At 45.1% G+C, this 23,298-nt stretch overlaps 1 pseudogene; it reads right to left on the bottom strand.

The window, feature by feature from the left end:
- Positions 1–5,484: 5,484 nt before the first annotated feature.
- LOC126413533 (5S ribosomal RNA) lies at positions 5,485–5,602 on the bottom strand (annotated as a pseudogene).
- Between the last annotated feature and the right edge of the window lie 17,696 nt (positions 5,603–23,298).

The raw sequence follows: 23,298 nt of genomic DNA, 5'->3' as shown, positions 1-23,298 counted from the left end.
AGGCCTTATTGACCAGAAATTCAAATTATTTGTCGGCTGAAGGTCCTAACAGTAATAACTCAAAACTAATTTTTAAAAAAATCATCACAATCTGATCAAACCATGAGAGATGTGGGCCTCAGACAGTGCTCCAAGGATCGGCATGCGAAAGTCGCTCGACTTCGTAACCGATGAGCCAGGGAGCCGAGAGTTGCATTCACTTAACCGGATGGCAACTCAAACTAGTAACAGTTTAAACACAGAACAAGACACTTGCAAAATCTACCTAACGTCTGGTAACCAACACAACAATGGAATAACCCAGGCAAGACAGAACTGGCGGTAGAACACCCAGAAGCAGAAGGAACCACTACGACCAAGGTAGTCGAAAAGAGCAAAATATCCGAACCATAATCAAGGAGGCTGTCGAACTACCTGCCTTACCGGACAGGAGCCGCAAGGCGAGGAAAATTACACTGCCCCGAAAATACGCTAAACTCCAGGACAGGTAACTGGGGTGTTAGCGGCCACTAGGCAGAAAAATACCGCTGGTTGAACTTCATGAATAAACACAAGGAATTCAATGATTAATAACAAGAAGTGGAGGACAACTAATTAATTTAGCCAACTCCAAACACTCCACTTGTTGCTCTTCATCTCAGCAAGGCTGCGAGCAGCAACGAGCGAACAAACAGCGTGATCTCCAAAATGTGGAGGTTTCACTACTAGGTTAATGTTCACTCAACTCAAACGTGCTGGGTCCGATGGACGGCGAGGTTGTGGCTCTCGCAACTACAGCCCTTCGAACCGGCAATGCCTGCTTGCCGCCAGCGGTCCCGGGACGTTATCGCGGTGCTGGACCTCCCTCCACCTCCGTCCCAACCGAACTGCCGACACACTCGACCCGGAAAACACTTTACGTCCTTCCAAAGATAGTACCACGGTACTAGATATCGATAAACGCCGCTGCTGCCACTCGTGGACAGACAACGCTAGCAAACGTAGTGGCGCCAGTAAACACAAGAAGAAACCGAGATGCCACTATCCCTATTACACTATGCCAACCTACCAACGGCACCAACGCGCGCCGCACACAGCTCATAAAGTGTTTGTTTTTCTGACCGCGAGTAGTTAACCTACCTCTCTATTGGATCTGTGGAACAGCACACCTGAAACTACATCGGCACGTGGACGTTATTACATTCTTTTCCGACCATCAAGCCTCACACTGAAAGCCGTCTGCTGTTAGGTGTATTTTTATGCCACGTATTTTATGCCGCATATTAATTCGCATGTCGGGAGGCACTGCGTGTCTCGAACAGTCTATAGTCGTCCAGCTGTCTTCTGGAGCAGCACAAGTTGCGTCTGGAAAGTTCGGTGAAGGAGCTCACAAAGGAACCGCGCCCACTCGTGATTACCTATTTCGCCCAAACTTGTTACATGCAGAGTTTCATGTGAATTGAATGTGACAGAAGTAGGAGTGCTAGATAGTGGAGCAGTTCGAAAAAAATAACATTTTTAGCACGGATCGGACGAGGCATGAGAGATTTATGTTACCGCAGTTTCCAGGCCGCGTTTGGCGCAGTGGAAAGAGTACAGAAGGGTAATCCGCGGGTTGTGGGGTTGTATATTTATTAATATTTCCATAAAATGCATGAAAAGCAAGGCAAAGGAAAATTTGCGATTGCAAATAAATTTCCAGGAAGGGATTGCACTTTCTGCGTTCACTGGAATACTGCAAATAATTTTCCAAGAAGGGATTGTAATTCAAGCGTACAGGATATCGTCACGCGTGATTTGCTGACACTCTGTCCGATGAAAAAGAACGACTTATGAATGTAAACTACTTTTTTTTCTACAGGATCTTTGAAACAACCACGTAACTGTAAAATGAGGCGTTTGTAACGCGTGCAAGATACCGAGAAAACTACTGCTTGCCGTGTTTTTACGTTGATAATCACCATCAGCACATTAATTGTAAAATGGTGAAGATACCTAATTTTATGCATTAACATCTCTTAAGAGCCATAATATCCCTTCATGGAAATTTATTTGCAATCACAAATTTTTCTTTGCCTTTCCATTTCACGAATTTTATGAAAATATTAATAAATGTAATTTACTGAGCATTTTCCCGCTTTATTTGTTGTGTAAGTAACGCGACAAAAGAACAGAAGACGTTTACACACACAAACTCCACCCCACGACCACTGGATTATCATTCCGTACTCTGTCCGATGCGAAGGCAACCTATCATATACGGCTCGTGCCTTTCCCGACCCGAGCCACAAATGTTATTTTTTCTAAACTGTCAGCTGTCTGGTGCTCCCACCTACGTGCCTCTTTACTTCCCACACCCTGTGTATACTGAAAATTTGGACGAAATCGTTCATGACGAGCGGACACGGTCTCCTTGTTAGAAAATAAATAACAGTTACAAACAAAATACCTTTACTGGCCTTGAAAGCAATCATTGTTAGCTGCAACGCAATTTTGACGTCGGTTGTAAAACTGTTCCCAACTGCCATCTAACGCTTCTTGCGGAGTTGGTCGAAGCACAGTGCTCACAGGTTGTCGGATGTCAACAGCATTACAGGCGATGAGACCTGGTGTTACCAGTACGATTCGGAGACCAAGAGACTGCCAGTGGCATCGACTTCCCCACCTCCCTCTGTATAAATTCATTTATTTAGCCATTGCCCACGGTACAGACGATGAAAGTCGCCTTAACCACACATCTTGTCAGGCGATCTTTTATTTATTTATTTATTTTTACTTGAGGAAGACTAATACCACACCATTGACTCGCGTGGTCTTCGGATCGTATTGGTAGCATCAGGTCTCATCTCCTGCAAATGATGCGAATATCCGACAAAGTACGACTACAGTGCTTCGAGTGATTCCCGAAGAAGAAGAAAAAAAATGGCTCAAATGGCTCTAAGCACTACGGGACTTAACTTCTGAGTTCATCAGTCCCCTAGACTTAGAACTAATTAAACTTAACTAACCTAAGGACAGCACACACATCCATGCCCGAGGCAGGATTCGAGCCTGCGACCGTAGCAGCACCGCGGATCCGGAGAGAACCACTCGGTCACAGCGGCCGGCCCGAAGAAGCATTTGCTGATAGTTCCCAACAGCTTTACAAGCGAGGTAAGGAGTGTGTTGCAGCTAATGGTGATTACTTTGAGGACCAGTAAAGGTTTCTTATTTGCAACTTGCTGGAACCCCCCTCCCGCATGTGGCCGAGCGGTTCTAGGCGCTTCAGTCTGGAACCGCGTTTCTGCTATGGTTGCAGGTTCGAATCCTGCCTCGGGCATGGATGTATGTGATGTCCTTAGGTTAGTTAGGTTTAAGTAGGTCTAAGTTCTAGGGGACTGATGACCTCAGATGTTAAGTCCCAGAGTGCTCAGAGCCATTTGAAACTTTTTTTGAGTAAACAAAACAGGCGCATTTGGGGTACTGAGAATCCGCATTTCAAGATCGAGAAGTTGGGTGACAGTGTGGTGTGCAATGTCCAGTCACGGGATAACCGGTGCGATATTCCTTGATGGCACGGTGACTACCGAATGGTACGTGAAGGTTATGGAAGATGCTGTCACCCCCATTATCCAAAGTGACCCTGATTTCGACAAGATGTGGTCCAAGCCTTTCGAAGGCAAAGGTCCCGAGTTCGAGTCTCGGTCCGGAACACAGTTTTAATCTGCCAGGAAGTTTCAGGAGCGCGTTTGATGTACTGCAGGAGCTCTTATGGGGATCGCATTCTGTCTCTGGTGTACTACGGCCCGCAAGTTCACCGGATCTGACGTCCCCGGATTTCTTTCTGTGGGGAAAGTTGAAGGATATTTGCTATCATAATCCACCGACAACGCCTGACAACATGCGTCAGCGCACAGTCAATGCATGTGCGAACATTACGGAAGGTGAACTACTCGCTGTTGAGAGGAATGTCGTTACACGTATTGCCAAATGCATTGAGGTTGACGGACATCATTTTGAGCATTTATTGTATTAATGTGGTATTTGCAGGTAATCACGCTGTAACAGCAGAAATGATAAGTTCACAAAGGTACATGTATCACATTGGAACAGCCGAAATAAAATGTTCAAACGTACCTACGTTCTGCATTTTAATTTAAAAAACCTACCTGTTACCAACTGTTCGTCTAAAATTGTGAGCCATATGTTTGTGACTATTACAGCGCCATCTATCACAAAGAGAAAAAAGTGGTGCAACTGAAACATTAATATTTCTTTACGTACTACACTAAAATGTAATAAAAAAACGGGGGTTCCTATTTTAAAAAACGCAGTTGATATCCGTTTGACCTATGGAAGCGCCATCTAGCGAGCCAACCATAGCGCTATCTGGTTTCCCCCTTCAAGCTAGACAAGTTTCGTTCTTTGTAGTTTTTTCGTTTGGCCCGGTCACGATCAATGGCCCACCCTGTATACAACGACTATCGTTCCCCCAGAGCTAGCTATGGTGCGAGGCGAAGATTATGACTGTGGAACGCTAGAGTACAGTGCAACGTATGAAGGTGTAATGCGGACTGAGTCCCGAAGGGACGTGCTGAGGTACTGAGATTAAGACAGTTCAGTCGGCGGCGGCCTATATGCAAGTTGCCCAGGAGGCGTTAACGGCACGTAGCCTGGGGGTGTGTCTTGGTCTTCTCTTGTCATAGGCGCGCCTAGTTCAGCACCTGCTATACAATGTTTCCTGCTGTCTACCAATCTGCTAGCGAAGGCGTACGCCAGCACATCTCATGGAGTCAACGTCTCTGCTATAATCGTTTATGTGGTACTGCCATTTTATATAAATACAACGAAGCTTGTCTAGTTCGTTATTTGACTGTCTCATTTTTATATGTGCTGACTCGATGTGATATAAAATTGTGTGTGACTCTACCTTGTACACTTATATTGATTTCTGATGCCTTCTTTGTTGAATCTGGTGTGCGGCAAGATACCTCTTGCAGGTTCGAAGTCTGACGTTACTGACCGAAATTACTATCTGGTATAAAATTCTGTGGCTCCTAACTGTAATAAGTATCTAATTTTTTTCACTAAATCACGATATTCTTGGGTCCGTTTTTCAAGTCGCAAGAACTGGACATACTCAGGTGAAGAAGTAATATCTGTTCTCAAACTAAATCGTTGATTGATTTTGCTACATTGTAAAAAAACGCAGCTTTTCAGTATCACACTTAAGGAATGACTATTACATGTTACATCAAACTGGATATTTGTATGAAGATTCTACCACGATTCAAGCCCCCAGCAGCAAATACAGGGTCAGTCAGGAGGAAAGCTAATTGTTTTGAGGGATGGTAGTATTCATTATTCTGAAGGAAAAACTTCACATGAACAGATGTGCTTTCCACCACCGTATCCGACAGCACACCGCTCTCCCGGTCGTTATGATTGTATTCGTGACCGAAGCCGCCACTATTCGGACGAGTAGCTCCTCAGTTGGCATCTTGAGGCTGAGTGCACCGCGAAAAATGGCAACAGTACATGGCGGCCTGGATGGTCACCCATCCAAGTGCCGACCACGCCCGACAGCGCTTAACTTCAGTGACCTGACGGGAACCGGTGTGTCCACTGCGGCAAGGCCATTGCCCATTCTGGTAACACACGCTGAAGGAAATTAAGATACCGTACTCAATTAATCGGGTATCTAAAACAACTGCACCAATGAGTTGTTCATCAACAGTACCACACCTCACGTTTACTAGGAAGCGACGTTGAAAATTTGTTTCTACAGTAGCGCGCAGATTTTCATCTGCCCACACGAACGAGCTGCTCGTTGTTATTGATGCCGTTGAAGGTAAACGTTGACTTGTCAGTGAACAGAATACGAGGAACCCAGCGCTCCGTACGAATGATCTCACATCAGCAGCACGGCAGCTGCCTGACAGAGCTGCACCATGCATTGCAGTCGACAACGGACATTCTGAGCATCTTTTGTGAGGAAATGCACAAAATTATACAAAACAGTAGATCACAGTCGTTCATTGCTATCGCCTGTATTTTCCCTGTTCCCCACTCTTTTCCTTAAATTTTCTCACGAACTTTAGGCCAGGCCATATATTGGTATGACTTTTTTTTCCATAACCACTGTTGCTACCACCCCTCGAAGCATGTACCTTTCCTGCTGACTCACCCCGTACGTAAGTCGTGAAAAATAAAACCGAAGCTAAAGTTGGCCATCTCACACCACCCTGCCGTATTCAACGCGCTGTGTGCGGCCGGAGCCTATCCCAACAGCAGCTGGGCAGCTGCGAGTGGGTGATGGGCCGCCCTCCCCCTGAAGGGCCGTGGGTGCGACCCGAACGGCGCTATCGACCCGCACTCGCCGGCCACCGGGTCACTGCCGCCCCTGGCTCTGCCCTAGCCTCCCATTCACCAGCTGTTCCCTCTCCTCAAAGTCAAGCGCACCGCTCCCACACGTATCCACGGTACTAAACACACAGTATTTCCGTGCTGATAGCACGCAACGTCAGGGGTGATGGTGAGCGGCAAATGATTCTATACAGAATGACAAAAAAACGTTACGCACCTGGAAGGAATGGTGCGATGTAGACTCAATTCCGTACCCATAAACCATCCGACCAAAGTATTCGATCACCCCCCACGTAATGAGTAATTTACCACTAACTGTCACGAGGCCAGGCAAACGTGTGGTTCCTGAAGAGGGGCAGCAGCCTTTTCAATAGTTGCAGGGGCAACAGTCTGCGTGACTGACTGATCTGGCCTTGTACGAGGGTCATTCCAAAAGAAATGCACACTATTTTTTTTTAAATCCATCTTTTATTCTACACGTTTGAAAGTTTTACAGTGTGTAGATACATCCTTTAGGAACAATATTTTCATTTCTCCACATAATTTCCTTCCCTCTCCATCTTGGGACCAGCGCCTGTATACCCGGACAGTAAAATTCTGGACCAACCGGTTGGAGCCACTGTTTGGCAGCGTGCACAAGGGAGTCATCATTTTCAAACCTTCTATCACGAAGACAGTCTTTCAGTTTCCCGAAGAGATGATAGTCACATGGAGCCAGGTCAGGACTGTAAGGCGGCTGTTTCAGTGTTGTCCATCCGAATTTTGTGATCGCTTCCATTGTTTTAACGCCAACACTTTCAGTATTCTGCAAACACTTCCTTCCCCTATCCCAGCGTAGCGTGACAATTCGTTCACTGTGATGTGTCTGTCAGCAGTCACCAATTCGTTAACACTCTGAACATTGTCTGGAGTGTGTGCAGTACGAGGCCTGCCGCTGCGAGGACAATCCTTAATATTGCCGTGCCCGCTTTCATCACGTAACCTGCTTCCCCACAGACTAACTGTACTGCGATCGACAGCAGAATCTCCGTACACCTTTTTCAAGCTCTTGTGGATGTTTCCCACTGTCTTGTTTTCACAGCACAGGAATTCTATGACAGGACGTTGCTTCTGACGAACGTCAAGTGTAGCAGCCATCTTGAAGACACGCTGTGACGGCGCCACTCACGGGAACAGGTCGAACTAAGTTTGAAAACAAGTGGGAAGGATGTATCTACACACCGTAAAACTTTCACACATGCACAATGAAAATGTTTTTTTACAAAAATAGTGTACATTCCGTTTGGAGTGACCCTCGTAACATTAACCAAGGCGGCTTTGCTGTGCTGGTACTGTGAATGGCTGAAAGCAAGGGGGAACTGCAGCCGTAATTTTTTCCCGACGCATGCAGCTTTACCGTATGGTTAAATGATGAAGGCGTCCTCTTGGGTAAAATATTCCGGAGGCAAAATAGTACCCCATTCGGATCTCCGGGCGGGGACTACCGAGGATTGGTTGGTTGGTTGGTTGGTTTTGGGGAAAGAGACCAAACAGCGAGGTCATCGGTCTCATCGGATTAGGGAAGAACAGGGAAGGAAGTCGGCCGTGCCCTTTCAGAGGAACCATCCCGGCATTTGCCTGGAGCGATTTAGGGAAATCACGGAAAACCTAAATCAGGATGGCCGGACGCGGGATTGAACCGTCGTCCTCCCGAATGCGAGTCCAGTGTGCTAACCACTGCGCCACCTCGCTCGGTGATTACCGAGGAGAACGTCGTTATCAGGAGAAATGAAACTGGCGTTCTACCGATCGGAGCGTGGAATGTCAGATCCCTTAATCGGGCAGGTAGGTTAGAAAATTTAAAAAGGGAAATGGATAGGTTAAAGTTAGGAATATTGGGAATTAGTGAAGTTCGGTGGCAGGAGGAACAAGACATTTAGTCGGGTGAATATACGGTTACAAATACAAAATCAAATAACGGTAATGCAGGAATAGGTTTAATAATGGATAAAAAAATAGGAACGCGGATAAGGTACTACGAACAGCATAGTGAACTCCGTATTGTAGGCAAGATAGACACGATGCCCACGCCTAACACTGTAGCCCAAGTTTATACGCCAACAAGCTCCACAGAGGATGAAGAGATTGAAGAAATTTATGATGCGATAAAAGAAATTATTCAGATAGTTAAGGGAGACGAAACTTTAGTTGTCATGGGGGACTGGTTGTAGGGAAAGGAAGAGAAGGAAAAGTAGTAGGTGAATATGGACTGGGGGTAAGGAATGAAAGAGAAAGCCGCCTAGTAGAATTTTGCACCGAACATAACTTAATCACAGCTAACACTTGGTTTAAAAATCATAAAAGAAGTTTGTATACGTGGAAAAGGTCTGGAGACACTGGAAGGTTTCAGATAGCTTATATAATGGTAAGAGAGATTTAGGAACCAGGATTTAAATTTTAAGACATTTTCAGGGGCAGATGTGTACTCTGACCACAATCTATTGGTATGAACTGTAGATTAAAGCTGAAGGAACTGCAAAGAAGGAGATGAGACCTGCATAAACTAAAAGAACCAGAGGTTGTAGAAAATTTGAGAGAGAGCATTAGGGAACAGCTGACAATAACAAGGGAAAGTAATTCAGTAGAAGCAGAACGGGTAGCTTTGAGGGACGAAGTGGTCAAGGCAGCGGAGGATCAAGTAAGTAAAAAGACTAGGGCTAGTAGAAATCCTTGGATAGTAAAAGAGATATTGAATTTAATCGATGAAAGAAGTAAATATAAAAATTCAGTAAATGAAGCAGGCCAAAAGGAATAAAAAGTCTAAAAAATGAGATAGACAGGAAGTGCAAAATGCCTAGGCAGGGATGGCTAAAGGACAAATGTAAGGATGTAGAGGCATGTATCACTAGGGGTAAGATAGATACTGCCTACAGGAAAATTGAAGAGACCTTTGGAGAAGAGAGAACCACCTCTACAAACATCAAGAGCTCTGATGGAAAACCAGTCCTAAGGAAAAAAGGGAAAGCAGAAAGGTGGAAGGAGTGTGTAGAGAGTCTATACAAGGCCCATGTACTTGAGGGCAATATTATGGAAATGGCAGATGACGTAGATGAAGATGAAATGTGAGATACGTCTTCCCTACCTCAAACCTCACATGCTGGTTCCATTTCGTGTCTCTTTGCGACATTACGCCCAGAGGTTTAGGCGACATGCTGTGCCAAGCAGGACACCACTAATGCTGTGTCTGAACATTACAGGGTTATTTTTGCTTCTCATCCTCATTAACTCCCATTTCTCCACACCATCTTTCCAAGCCATCATCTATCCTCGTACAGTCACGACTTCGACACCTTCGCATACACCACAGGGACGTCAGCAAGCAACCGTAGGTAGCTGCTCACTCCGTCCGCCGTATCATTTACGCACACAGAAATAATAGCGGCCACCGTGGGCCACTCCTGACGATACCCTTGTCTCTGAAGAATACTCACCAACGAGGACAACATACTGGGTTCTGTTTCCTAAAAAGTGTTAGAGCCAGTTACGTATCTGGCAACCTGTGCCATATGTTCGTACCTTCGTTACCAGTCTGCAGTGGGACACCGTTGCAAGTGCTTTTCAGAAATCAAGAAAATGGAATCTGCCTGTTGTCCTCCACGTACAATGTCATCAACAGTAAAGCACAGAGGAGGTGGTGTTATGGCGCGGTTTTTCGTGGATATGGAGGCGGTACCCAAATTGCGCGTAAGAAAATGCTAAATGCGAAAGAATATCAACAGATCTACGGAACTGTCTTCAGAGCACAGTAAAGGAACAGTTCGGAGACGACGATTGTATCTGCATGACAAAGCCCCCTTCCATGTAGCAGGCTCCGTGAGCCAATGATTCGTGGTCAATAATGTTGCTGAAATGGACTAGCCTGCCCAGAGCCCCGGCCTGAACCCAACGGAACACATCTGGAATTGGCGTCCAACATCACTATCCTATCTGTTTTGGAGGAGGATGAATGGGTTGCCTTTCCTCCACAGACACTCAGATACCTCACTGAAACTGTGTCCAGCACAGCTCAAGTCATCAAAGGCGAAGGGTGCGTAGACACCGAATGAACGACTACAGAAACTTTTCTGGATACTTTTTATCAGATAGTGTACATAAGCTCCTCAAGAAAGCACACTGATCGCTTTTGAGCACTGTACATGTCATAGAACTAGTACCGAGCGATCATGTAACCCTCCACTGCTGACTTTAAGTCATGGCATTGGCATCGTGTACAGGAAACAGTCGGTCCTTTGGAAACAACGCATTAACATGGAAACGTGACAAGATACCACAAAGGAATTATCATGTTTAGATGTGCCTACGACCACACTGTGAACGAAATTGCCCAATTTGTTGGTGTAACTACACGGCTGTCCAACAAGTCTGCAAGGAATGATGCACCACTCGCAGCCACGTAATGTGTCAGTAAGAGCAGTAAGCCTAAGAAAATCTTAAGCGAAAGATACCAGAGACGTGTGTCACTCATTGTCAATAACCATCGACTTCGAACACGACAGTAATTGCCTATGTCAGTGACTATAGATCCACCTCGATATGTTTCGGAACGAACCAACAGGAAGGGAACCGCATGCAATTTCCTACCTTTCATAAGCCCATTGCTCACAGTGGCTTATGAAGCTGCACGTATAAATGGGCAAAACAACGCACAAACTGGACGGTAATTGACTGGAAGCGTCAACTGTGGTCCAACGATTAGTGATTTTGCCTCTTTTCAATTGATCCAAGGCGTCCTGTGCACTGACAGCACAATGAGGCGTTTGATCTGTAGTGCGTCGAGGGTTTAATTCAGGACGGAGCTTCTTCTACAATGTTTTTCGGAGTGTTCTTCGTACCATGACTTGGGCACAATCCTTCACGTTATCTACAATTTGAACGAGGATGTGTATTTCAGCATCCTCAGTGATCAAGGCTTATCCTCACTTATACATAAATGATGTAGGTGATAATCTGAGCAGCCCCCTTAGATTGTTTGCAGATGACGCTGTAATTTACCTTCTAGTAAAATCATCACACGATAAATTCCAATTACAAAGTGATCTAGAGAGAATTTCTGTATCGTGCGAAAAGTGGTAATTGGCACTAAACAAAGAAAAGTGCGAGGTCATCCGCATCGGTACTAAAATTAATCCGATAAATTTTGGGTATACGATAAATCGCAAAAATCTAAGGGCTGTCAATTCGACTAATTACATAGGAATTACAATTACGAGCAACTTAAACTGGAAAGACCATATAGATAATATTGTGGGGAAGGTGAAACAAAGACTGCGCTTTGTTGGCAGAACATGATACAAACCCACTGAAGAGACAGCCTACATTACACTTGTCCGTCCTCTGCTGGAATATTGCTGCGCGGTGTGGTATCCTTACCAGGTAGGATTGACGGAGGAAACCGAAAAATTGCAAAGAAGGGCAGTTCTTTTCCTGTTATCGCGCAACAGGGGTGAGAGTGTCACTGATATGATACGCGAGTTGGGGTGTCAGTCACTGAAACAAAGGCGGTTTTCTTTGCAGCGAGATCTATTTACGAAATTTTAATCAACAACTTTCTCTTGCGAATGAGAAAATATTTTGCTGACACCCACCTACGTAGGGAGAAATGATCATCATAATAAAATAAGAGAAATCTGAGCTCGCACGGAAAGCTTTAGGTGTTCCTTTTTCCCACGCGCCATTGGATAGTGGAATGGTAGAGAAGTAGTATGAAAATGTTTCGATGAACCCCCTGCCAGGCACTTGAGTGTGAATTGCAGAGCAACCATGTAGATGTACGTCTTCATGTTAAGTAGGCTGTGGGCACTGCCAATTTCCGTGATGATAACAGCCATATTCACAGGGCTGCATGTATATGGTCCTAGTTTGGCGAATGCTCAGGCCCCGTGTCGCATGTGCACTGGCATGTGAAGCTACCTGACCTCAATCCAATAGAAAATAATGGACTATCTAGAACAGTGAGTGAAATTTAACAAGACTTGGGCGCGAGAACGATATTCTGGACGGATGTTAAAACTGTTTTAAGTTTTCTTTGACTGGTGCCAGCGCCAGAGCTGAAGCCAAGGCAGCTAGTACACAAAATCCAAATTGGTGTGCTAACAAGGAAGAACAGCTGATATCACTGTAGCATGGGCACACCACGGAATGAACACCAACCTATCACCAAAGATGAATGATCAAGAAGTTTGTGCAGCAGCCTGACCTCTCAGGCATTGGAGCACATCGTCATTTTGTCAACTATCCACAGTGAAGTAACGCCGGCCGGTGTGGCCGTGCGGTTAAAGGCGCTTCAGTCTGGAACCGCGTGACCGCTACGGTCGCAGGTTCTATTCCTGCCTCGGGCATGGATGTGTGTGGTGTCGTTAGGTTAGTTAGGTTTAATTAGTTCTAAGGTCTAGGCGACTGATGACCTCAGAAGTTAAGTCGCATAGCGCTCAGAGCCACAGTGAAGTAACAACGCTCAAATCATGCACAAGAGTGGCTCAATAGCAAACATGCATCGAAATAACAGAACTAAAAGCCTTATGAGGGGAGCTGGGGCACCAAGGCGCAGTGCAGAGTGCTGATAGGGCCAGAGAACTGGGCCAAATTCAGTCATTCTTTCCACACAATAGCGTCATGGGAAAAGAACAACGGGTACAAATAGTCTGACTTCCAAAGCTCAGTTCTCTATTTCCAGCTAACTAATCTTGAGGTGGGACCTGCGATGCTCCATCCACTGTCTGTCTAGATTACTTCTGTCTACGATGCTACAGCTAGCCGCCGGCCGCGGTGGTCTCGCGGTTCTAGGCGCGCAGTCCGGAACCGCGCAGTCTTTACTGGAAGGAATGCGTTTGGGACTATCGCATTTCGCCGGCCGGTGTGGCCGAGCGGTTCTAGGCACTTCAGTCTGGAACAGCGCGACCGCTACGGTCGCAGGTTCGAATCCTGCCTCGGGCATGGATGTGTGTGACGTCCTTAGGTTAGTTAGGTTTAAGTAGTTCTAAGTTCTAGGGGACTGATGATCTCCGCTGTTAAGTCCCATAGTGCTCAGAGCCATTTGAACCATTTTCGAACTTAAGCATTTCACTTTCGACTATGTGCATACTTTACTGGATGACAGAAGGGGGACCTGTCTTGAGCAGGAAGCACTTTAATCGATTTAACTGAACCGTGTCTGTCTCTAAACGCCTGCCAGTTCAGTTTTCCAGATGACTTCGTGAGGCTCTTCCGTGGGTCAATCAAACCTGTGATCATTCGTGTTCCCCTTCACTGTATACGTTCGATATCCTCTGTTAATCCTATTTCGTACGTGTCCCACTTACTTCAAGAGTACTCTAGAATATGTCGTACGAATGTTTTGTACGGGGATTGCCCAGAAAGTAATGCACTGTATTTTTTTCTTCAGCAATTCTTTATTGAACACAATGAGAGAATAACACACACGAAATAATGGTGTTTTATCTAGACACCCTATTTTTCCACGTTTTCTCCATCCCGTTCAATAGCCTTCCTCCAGCGCGAAAGAAGGGCGTGTATGCCCTGCAGGTACCAATCCTTGTCCTGGTGGCGGAGCCAGTGCTTCATTATATGAATCACCTCATCGTCCTCAAAATGTCTTCCACGAATGGCACCTTTAATGGCCCAAACAAGAGGAAATACGAGAGGGCTAGGTAAGGGCCGTCAGGTGTGACAACCGTGGATGGACTCCCAGACCGCTGCAAATCGTGGAGCTCCGCCGAACCGCCATCTGATGACCTCACCCTCCGTGCCCAGCGACTAACTGTTCTTCTGTCGGCAGCAGATGCTCCATAGGCTTTCTACAAGTGTTTGTGAATATTCCCCACAGTTAGTTTCTCTGCAGTGAGAAATTCAATGACAGCACGTTGCTTGTAACTTACATCACCTACAGACGCCATTTTTAAACTGTTCAGCAGCTACGCTATCTGTCGGAAGTGAAGGAAACTTGACGCGCTCACTCAGGAGACTACAAGTAATACATACGTAACGTTTCGCATTCGTAGCATTGTTTTCGGCTGACAAAAGAATGAGGTGCATTACTTTTTGGGCAACCCTCGTATTCGGTTTCCTTTGCACACTGACTGTATTTTCTCAGTCCGCTATCATTTCTACCCCACAAAGTGTTAGGCCCAGGTAGTTGTATGAGTTGCCTTAAACACAATTATAACACATTGGTACTGACGTCAGTGTATATGGTTCCAACATTCTTTCCTGGGGTACGTCTGAATGTGTGTTTTATGTCATCTGTAATGCCACATGGACCGAACTGGATGATTGATTTTGGTCTCACAATGCATGATCCCACTCTGATTGGTATATGAAAGACCCTAACTGACACATTTCTGCTTTGTCATATAGCAATTTTTTATTACATTCTTATATAGCGGAGTGAGTAGCCACCACTCACTACACACACTGAAATAATTTGTTAACACTACATCAGAAGACAAGCTACAAACACGTGATTTTAAGTGGAGAATGCTACAGCTTAAACAGCTCACAATACCACAATTTCCTCGGACCGCTGTTTCCGCAGTTGAGTTATTTCGGCGGGATATGGCACCCTCGGCCTTGTCCTGATTTATCTGCTACAGACTTTCCTGTGGGGATAGAAATGCATCGACCTGTTGCTGACATTCTTCAACAAACTGTAAAATGTGAGTGTAAAAACGTGGGAGTCATATTCACCATGTGAATCGCAGAACGAAATTAACCTTCAGGAACCTTCCAGACTTTTCCCGCGCGGTACACCCTATACTAATAAAATGTTGCTCAGCTCTGAACGGCATAAAACATGAAAACACAGTTCTATACAAAGGAAGTATATCAAAATTTAGAATATTTGGGAAGTACAAAATGTACTTGACGTTTCAGTACAAACATGAAGGCACTGTAAGGTGCAAATAAACTGAAGAGCCAAAGAAACTGGTACACCTGCCTAATATCATGTACGGCCCCGGCGAGCACGCAGAAGTGCCGCAAAACGACGTGGCATGGACTCGACTAACGCCTGAAGTAGTGCTCGAGGGAACTGACACAAATTCATAAGAGTACTTTTAGGTGGAGACCTCTTTTGAAGAGCACGCTCCAAGGCATCCCAGATATGATCAATAATGTTCATGTCTGGGGAGTCTGGTGGCAGCGGGGATGTTTCGACTCCTGAGCCACTCTCTAGCATTCTGGACGTGTGGGGTATCGCATTGTCATGCTGGAAGTGCTCAAGTCCATCGGAATGCACGATGGACATGAATGGTTGCATGTGATCAGACAGGATGTTTACGTATGTGTCACCTGTCAGAGTCGCATCTAGACGTATCAGGGTTCCCATATCACTCCAACTGCACACGCCCCATACCATTACCGTGCCTCCACTAGCTTGAACAGTACCATGCTGACATGCAGGGTCCATGGATTCACGAGGTTGTCTCCATGCCGGTACACGTCCATCCGCTCGATATAATTTGAAACGACAATCGTCCGACCAGGCAACATGTTTCCAGTCATCAACAGTTCAATGTCGCTGTTGACGGGCCCAGGCGAGGCGTAAAGTTTTGTGTCGTGCAGTCATCAAGGGCTCCGAAAGCCCATATCGACGATCATATAACTTATGGGTTTGCTGCCGGGTGACGTCGTCGACCACCGTCGATATTTCGACAGGAGCACACCCTGCCATTCTCAAGGCACAACTGCAATGAGGAACAAGTGTGCAAGGAAATTTAATACCTCGATTCACAGAGGAGAAACAAGGAAGATACCACACGAAGAACAAGTGTCAACACAAACAAAGATAACCAACATCAGAAATATCGATAGTGACTATTAATCAAAAGGTGAGGTAGCACTAATTCTGTCCCTCTGTTTTTTGATGAGAGACAGAGGCGGATTCCAAGCAGCATTTAAACAAAATCCACCATCTCTGTTAATAAGGTTGCTTGATAGTTTGATTTCAACTGCTTCCTTAATAACACTATCCCAATAGCTGGACGTGCAAGCCAGAATGTCCATGTTGTTGTATTCCATAGGATGACCGGTGTCAAGGCAATATTGTGCAATAGCGGATTTGTTCGGCTGTTGTAAGCGAGTGTGACGCTTATGTTCTGTATATGGAACGGAGAGAAACTGTATTATATGGTAGAATGGGAAGTACCGATTCGCAGTGGTTTGTTGAGTACAGATGCGTATTTGATCAGTTCCAGTAAGTGGTTTTCGTATGTTTCATTGTCACCGAGCAGATCTTCGTGACTGAAGTTATTGGAGGCCCTAAAAAAATCTAGTTGATAGTCAGCCGTTGTCTCATGGGATTTTGAATGTGAAGTGATACTGGTGATCCTTATACTCGTCCTATCTTTCAGAAATGGGAAGAGTCATCCAACAGCAGAATACTTTCTAATAGAATGAGATTTTCACTCTGCAGCGGAGTGTGCGCTGATATGAAACTTCCTGGCAGATTAAAACTGTGTGCCCGACCGAGACTCTAACTCGGCAGAAGTAAAGCTGTGGGGACGATGCGTGAGTCGTGCATGGGTAGCTCAGTTGTTACAGCACTTGCCCGCGAAAGGCAAGGTCCCGAGTTCGAGTCTCGGTCCGGCACACAGTTTCAATCTACTTTCAAATAGTTTAAGACACTGTGCCGGAGTGGACACTGAACTCAGGAGCTCCGATATCGTGGGGAATGCTGCTATCGACTAAGCTTTCCAGACATGGTTAAAGACGCGTTCTCATAGTTTTATTTCCGCCAGTAACAGACATTTTTTCCAAACGTCCTTTCTGCCTGGAATGTTAGTCCCGCGATGTATGCAGAAGGTTGGTGGGTAGAAAATGAGGTATTTGCTGAAGTCAGTCTATATCTGCGTGTCGTGATTAGTGTCTGGATAGCTCCGTCGACGAGAACTTTCTCCACGGAAGGCAAAGTATGGGGTTCGAGTTCCGGTCCTACACACAGATTTCATCTGCCACGAATTTTCACGTCAGCAAACATTCCGCTGCAGAGTGAAAGATTCATTCTGGAAACAGATAATTTACATGTTTAGGGAGACGTATGGCTAGTGTCTCAAACGGAGGTCGGTCTGAGGAAGAACGCAAGACACGGGAACAGAAGAGCTGGTTTTAACCATCTCACCCGGTGCGAGAGAGAGGACGAACGTCAGTTTTCCTGGGTGCCTCCCCTCCCCGTGTTTTGCAGGAGGTGAGCAGCGTAGGAAACCGTATCCCGGGTGACGCAACGTGGAGGAGGCTGATTCACGGTGGGCAGCTCCTTAAGCGGTCGGTCTTTGGCCTACCGGGAGGAAGTGGCTGATGACTAAAGAGCCTCTAATTAGCCATTATTTACATAAAACGTGAGCAGCCGCGCCGACCCCAGCAGCGGGCGAGTGCCAGACGCAGCGAACCGGTGTATTTCACATATGATATGACCTAGCAAATTACGGTTTTATTTCTCATGTCACTTAGAATGCATCTTACTGAATATACTCTGCCCAGCCAACAAGACAGCTAATTGTAATAAGCGGGAGAACGGCTGTGTGTCAGAAGCAACCACTAACGAGTAGTTTCCGCACTGGAGAGTAGATTTTTACGAAAGAAAGTTTATCAATATTTTTATTTTCATCTTACGTCATGTCAACTGATGAATTGTTGCCTGTTACGTTTATATTTACAATATTCTGCCATTAACTGACTAAACTACTTCCCAATTCGCTCCATATTCCTGTATCATTTACAAATATTTCATCCACACCACCCTAATTTTTGTCAACGCTACATGGACTACCTCAAACGTCGACAAGTGCGAAGCCGTTCTGTTCACTAGAAGACCGAAGCAACTGCGCAAACACCGATATTGCACACCAATAACTCTACATACACGCCCAATACGTTTCCGTGAGAAAGTCAAATACCTCGGTGTCTGGCTGGACCGGAAAGTACTCTGGGGGGACCACATACAACACATGACCAACCGAGCTAGCGTGAGGCTCAAACAGCTCTACCCTATGCTCAACAGGCGTAGCACACTGAACAGAAGGGTGTCGAGGTCCATGTACATGACACTTATCCGACCCTGATGACATACGCAGCTCCTGTCTGGGGATATGCTGCGCCTACACGCCTGCGCCATTTGCAGCTCATACAAAACAAAGTACTCAAAATCATAAGCAATGCTCCACGATACACACGCATCGCGGACCTTCACCGGGAATACCGACTTGAGACTCTCACGGAGGTAATCCACAAACTCACCACAAGACTATACAGAAACTTCAGACATTCGCAGAACTCGTTTATTCTGAATCTGGGGAACTACCACCAAAACCATAGATGGAAACATAAAAGACCAAAAGACATACTTGTAAGGACCTAACATCTATGGGCAAGCATACGCAAACACAACGGTACAGGTGAGCCCCTGTTAATCAGACGCCATTACTGGATATCCAGCTGGAATACACTGCCGAATAAGTGGCACCACGCAGGGAAGCCGTACCGTACACTGCATGCAGACAAGCTCCACACATCCCCCACACAGTGGGATGATCTATGACCGATCTCCCACTACTGTATAACGATCTTGATTGTTCCAGGAATGTAGCTGCTGCAGCAACTGGGATACATCGCCATTGCTTGCCACGGTAATGATGCATGATACCCATACTAACAAATCCAACCTTGCACGAACTATCGCAGCTAGTAATCCACTACTGCTCTTACTACCCATCCCACTGTCGCAGAGGTTTTTTCCCACGGCACGAGCCTTGGCACTTTTTTTCCCCTCTGCTCTTCAAATCGCTACCCACACTCGCGTTTCGTCCACTATCTATCACCTGATGGACCGTGTTAATGCGTAGTCTTACCCAGACGCACGGATAACATCACAGCCTAGCATCCTGTGATGCACTTACTAGATAACTAACATGTTTACGGAGGTGACAGTAGAACTTTTGGTTGGTCACCACGTTGGTGCGGGCGTGGAGGGGCCCCATCTCTATTTTACTTGTAATTCTAGAATGGCCTGTATCCATATCCACCTACCTTCTCCAATTTCCATCCTTCATACTCTTTTCTTTGAGCACCTACAGACCCAATACAGCAATGCAAAAAAATCCCAGCACCGACCCACCAGTCGAAGTACCCTCCTACACCGTGCATTTTAGAGACCATATTCTACCTTCCTTGGACCATCATCCTTACGCACCCTGTCTCACCGGAACTTCAACAAACTCCCACTATTCAACGACGAAATCCATTCCGAGATGTACACTTCCTTCCAGTCCTAGTCAACAATGCTCCACCTCACACCATCCTTCAGTTTCCCCCATCCTCCATTCTCCCCATTTGTTTGTTGTGTCCTGTAATTCCACAGGATCCCATTTCATATTCCACTTCGATCACTAGCATGATCGTTTTCGTGAACCGCCAGCACACACGTTAATACCACAGCAGTATCGGCATTTTCTTTTATTATATTTTAGCTTTTGTGTAAACTAATCTGTTTAAAAAAATGATAAAACCTCCCAGCAGTGTATATAGGATATTTTGAGAGGTGATGGAGTATGGACCAGAACAATAAGAATAGTCAAGGTAACATGGCCTCTAAAATGCATACCTTATGAACATCAACAAAAGCAAAACGAGGATCATGGAATGTAGTCGAATTAAGTCGGGTGATGCTGAGGGAATTAGATTAGGAAATGAGACACTTAAAGTAGTAAAGGTGTTTTGCTATTTGGGGAGCAAAATAACTGATGATGGTCGAAGTAGAGAGGATATAAAATATAGACTGGCAATGGCAAGAAAGGCGTTTATGAAGAAGAGAAATTTGTTAACATCCAGTATTGATTTAAGTGTCAGGAAGTCATTTCTGAAAGTATTTGTATGGAGTGTAGCCATGTATGGAAGTGAAACATGGACGATAAATAGTTTGGACAAGAAGAGAATAGAAGCTTTCGAAATTTGGTGCAACAGAAGAATGCTGAAGATTAGATGGGTAGATCACATAACTAATGATGAAGTATTGAATAGAATTGGGGAGAAGAGGAGTTTGTGGTACAACTTGACAAGAAGAAGGGATCGGTTGGTAGGACATGTTCTGAGGCATCAAGGGATCACAAATTTAGCATTGGAGGGCAGCGTGGAGGGTAAAAATCGTAGAGGGAGACCAATAGATGAATACACTAAACAGATTCAGAAGCATGTAGGTTGCAGTAGGTATTGGGAGATGAAGAAGCTTGCACAGGATAGAGTAGCACGGAGACCTGCATCAAACCAGTCTCAGGACTGAATACAACAACAACAACAACAACAACAAGAGCTATGAGCACTAGAACGTCTTCGCTACTGTGAAACATCTCTCATACTGCAAGCTCTTCGCTATTACGAACTACTTACAGAAAGCAATAAACAAAAGAGGGAACAAATGAGAACAGATTATTCTCTTGCGGCGAGACAGCAGAGCTAATTTAATCTACCATCGCTAAAGGAGGTGCTCAAAATGGTGTCCATTCATAGTAATGGATTCTCCCTTCATGCTGATCAGCGCAAAGAAAGAACTGCAGTCAATACACTCCACAAACTTATCAAAACACAAACTGATTCCATCAGAACTCTTGTATGCGCTGCACTTATCCTGAACCGTGAATATGGTTTACAGCAACACCACTAACCGATGTTTACTGCGTGCTGCGTGCTAACAGAGGAACGTGTCCTCTTGTTTATTACATTCTGTAGTTCGTTCGTAATAGCAAAGAGGTTCCAGTATAAGAGGTGTTATTCACCGTAGCGAAAATGAACGAGTGCTCTGATCTGTTAAGGTGTGCATTTTGGCCGTTCTTGTCTTGTTTTGGTCCGTACCGACCGCTTCACAAAATATGGAATACCTTTTAACATCCTGTATATTAAAAATCATTTAACTTCATCTTTTTAAGCAATTAAAAAAGGTTTTTAAACTTTAAAATTCCGTTTTCCCGTTCCTCTGACGCTGTAGTGAGTCACATTCGTGGCCGTGACCTGAATCCACCTACTCCTGGAGATGTGAAGCATGCAAGTTTTATGGAAAATTGGAGTCACTCCAAGTGTAATATGGTGCAATATGTACCAAGCCTACCGTTAGGGGAACCTTTTACAACATGTAGGCGTCGTTCTGGAGGGTTACAGTGTCACAACGCACCTGGAGACAGCATAGCCGTTTCCCATTGGCTGAGAGAAGCAGACCCCCATTTGATAACAAGGTAAGTCTTGGCTCCTGTTTGGCCGAAAAGCGTAAGTCAGAAATTCCTGTGTTATTTTTGTAGTAACGATTGACACCGTAAGCATTCGTGCAAGTAAGGTAATTGTAAAGGAGATCACTAAGTGCGTTACTTCTTTCATTGCAAGTGTTTATTATAGCCTCCTCAGTCCTCCTGTAACATATATGCTACATATAATTTTAATTTCTTTGTGGTTCAGGTAGTTAACAAAACTTGTTCCACCTTATTGTATCGTCTACTTTACCCAATGTGCTTTCTCCAGCTCATTTGTTTCCAGTTTGCAAGCTCCCAGTTGGATTCTGCATCTGACCGAAAAAAGCTGTTTGTCACAGCGTTAGTATGGCTTCGAGAAATAAAACTAATTTCTCCTTTTTTCATAATTTTGAACTATAATGTACTTACAATATGCTGGAACATACTAATACACCCTAAGCTACAGAATAAGCTATTTTTTTATTTCCTCACAATTTCATGGCGATACATTTTTTTCTATGTACCACTGGTCCACGAGAGTTGTCCAGAAAGTGAGTCCCGATCGGTCGCGAAATGGATGCCAAAGTGAAAATCGGAAATATTTTATTTGCAACAGTTAGCTACACTACACCTTCCAGCAATTTCTCTTTATAATCGCCAGTCCGACTTGGAAATCTGTCGTAGCGTTGTATCAACTTTCAAATACCCTCATCATAGAAGGCAGCCGTCCGCGATTTCCAACAATTCTCTATGCTGGTGTGCAGCTCGTTGTCTGTGTCAAAACGCTGTCCTCTAGCCAGCGCTTCATGTGAGCTAAGAGATGAAAATAACAGAGAGCCACGTCCGGATTGTACTGAAACCGCTGGAGGAGCATCTTCATGCATGACAGTTACGTCATACGGGACTGCATGAAATCAGGCATAATCTCTCGGCAGGCATCCATTTTTGGCGGAAGACACTACTTTCAAGGCATCTTTAGGTTCTGACTCTACGCTCAGAACTGAAAAGAGCAACTTGACGTAATCGATGGCCATTCTAGAGACACTGCTCAGCACATCTGTACAAAGCTTTATCGTATTTTGACTGTGGTTTCCCTTTCGCGCCCGATCGGTACTTACTTTCTGGACATCCCTCGTACATTCGACATTTCACGATCACAAGAGACAATACAAGAGGAAGAAGAGAGTGAAGAAGACTATGAGGGATGTGATGACAAAGATTATGCATTTTCGATGAGGAATCGTCCCAGAACACCACAGCATATGCAGTCAACACCAAGTATGTTCCATGCCATGTATCTACTGAAGTCTAGAATTAACTCCAGGAATGTCGTTTCAGGTGTGGGTTCGCTGAACTTACGAATTTTGCGATGCACTAAACGCAATATACATATTTGTTTCACAGGAGAAAAGACTTTTTTGCAGTGCGTTAAGAAATAGCAGAATGGACCATACACATATGGAGCTCAAAATGTGTGTTACTCATGTCGTCCCACGCTAATATCACTGCGAAACGAAAGTCGGGTATTGTTAGAAGAGAAAATGTGTTCTGGGAATCCGGCAGACGCAGTTCTGCTGCAGTATGTATAGCAAGTGCAGCACAATGTGCAAGTGAAATGGCGTGGAATCTGGAAACGTATTCCAAAGTTGAAGTAGGCATGACAGTACGATTCTTGTGTGCAAAACGTCCAAACTGCACACATTCATAGTGAAATTCTGGCTGTGTACGGGCG

Source organism: Schistocerca serialis, chromosome 7 (assembly GCF_023864345.2).
Source record: "Schistocerca serialis cubense isolate TAMUIC-IGC-003099 chromosome 7, iqSchSeri2.2, whole genome shotgun sequence".
In the NCBI taxonomy this organism is placed as follows: domain Eukaryota; kingdom Metazoa; phylum Arthropoda; class Insecta; order Orthoptera; family Acrididae; genus Schistocerca; species Schistocerca serialis.
This window is presented reverse-complemented; position numbering and strand designations above follow the sequence as displayed.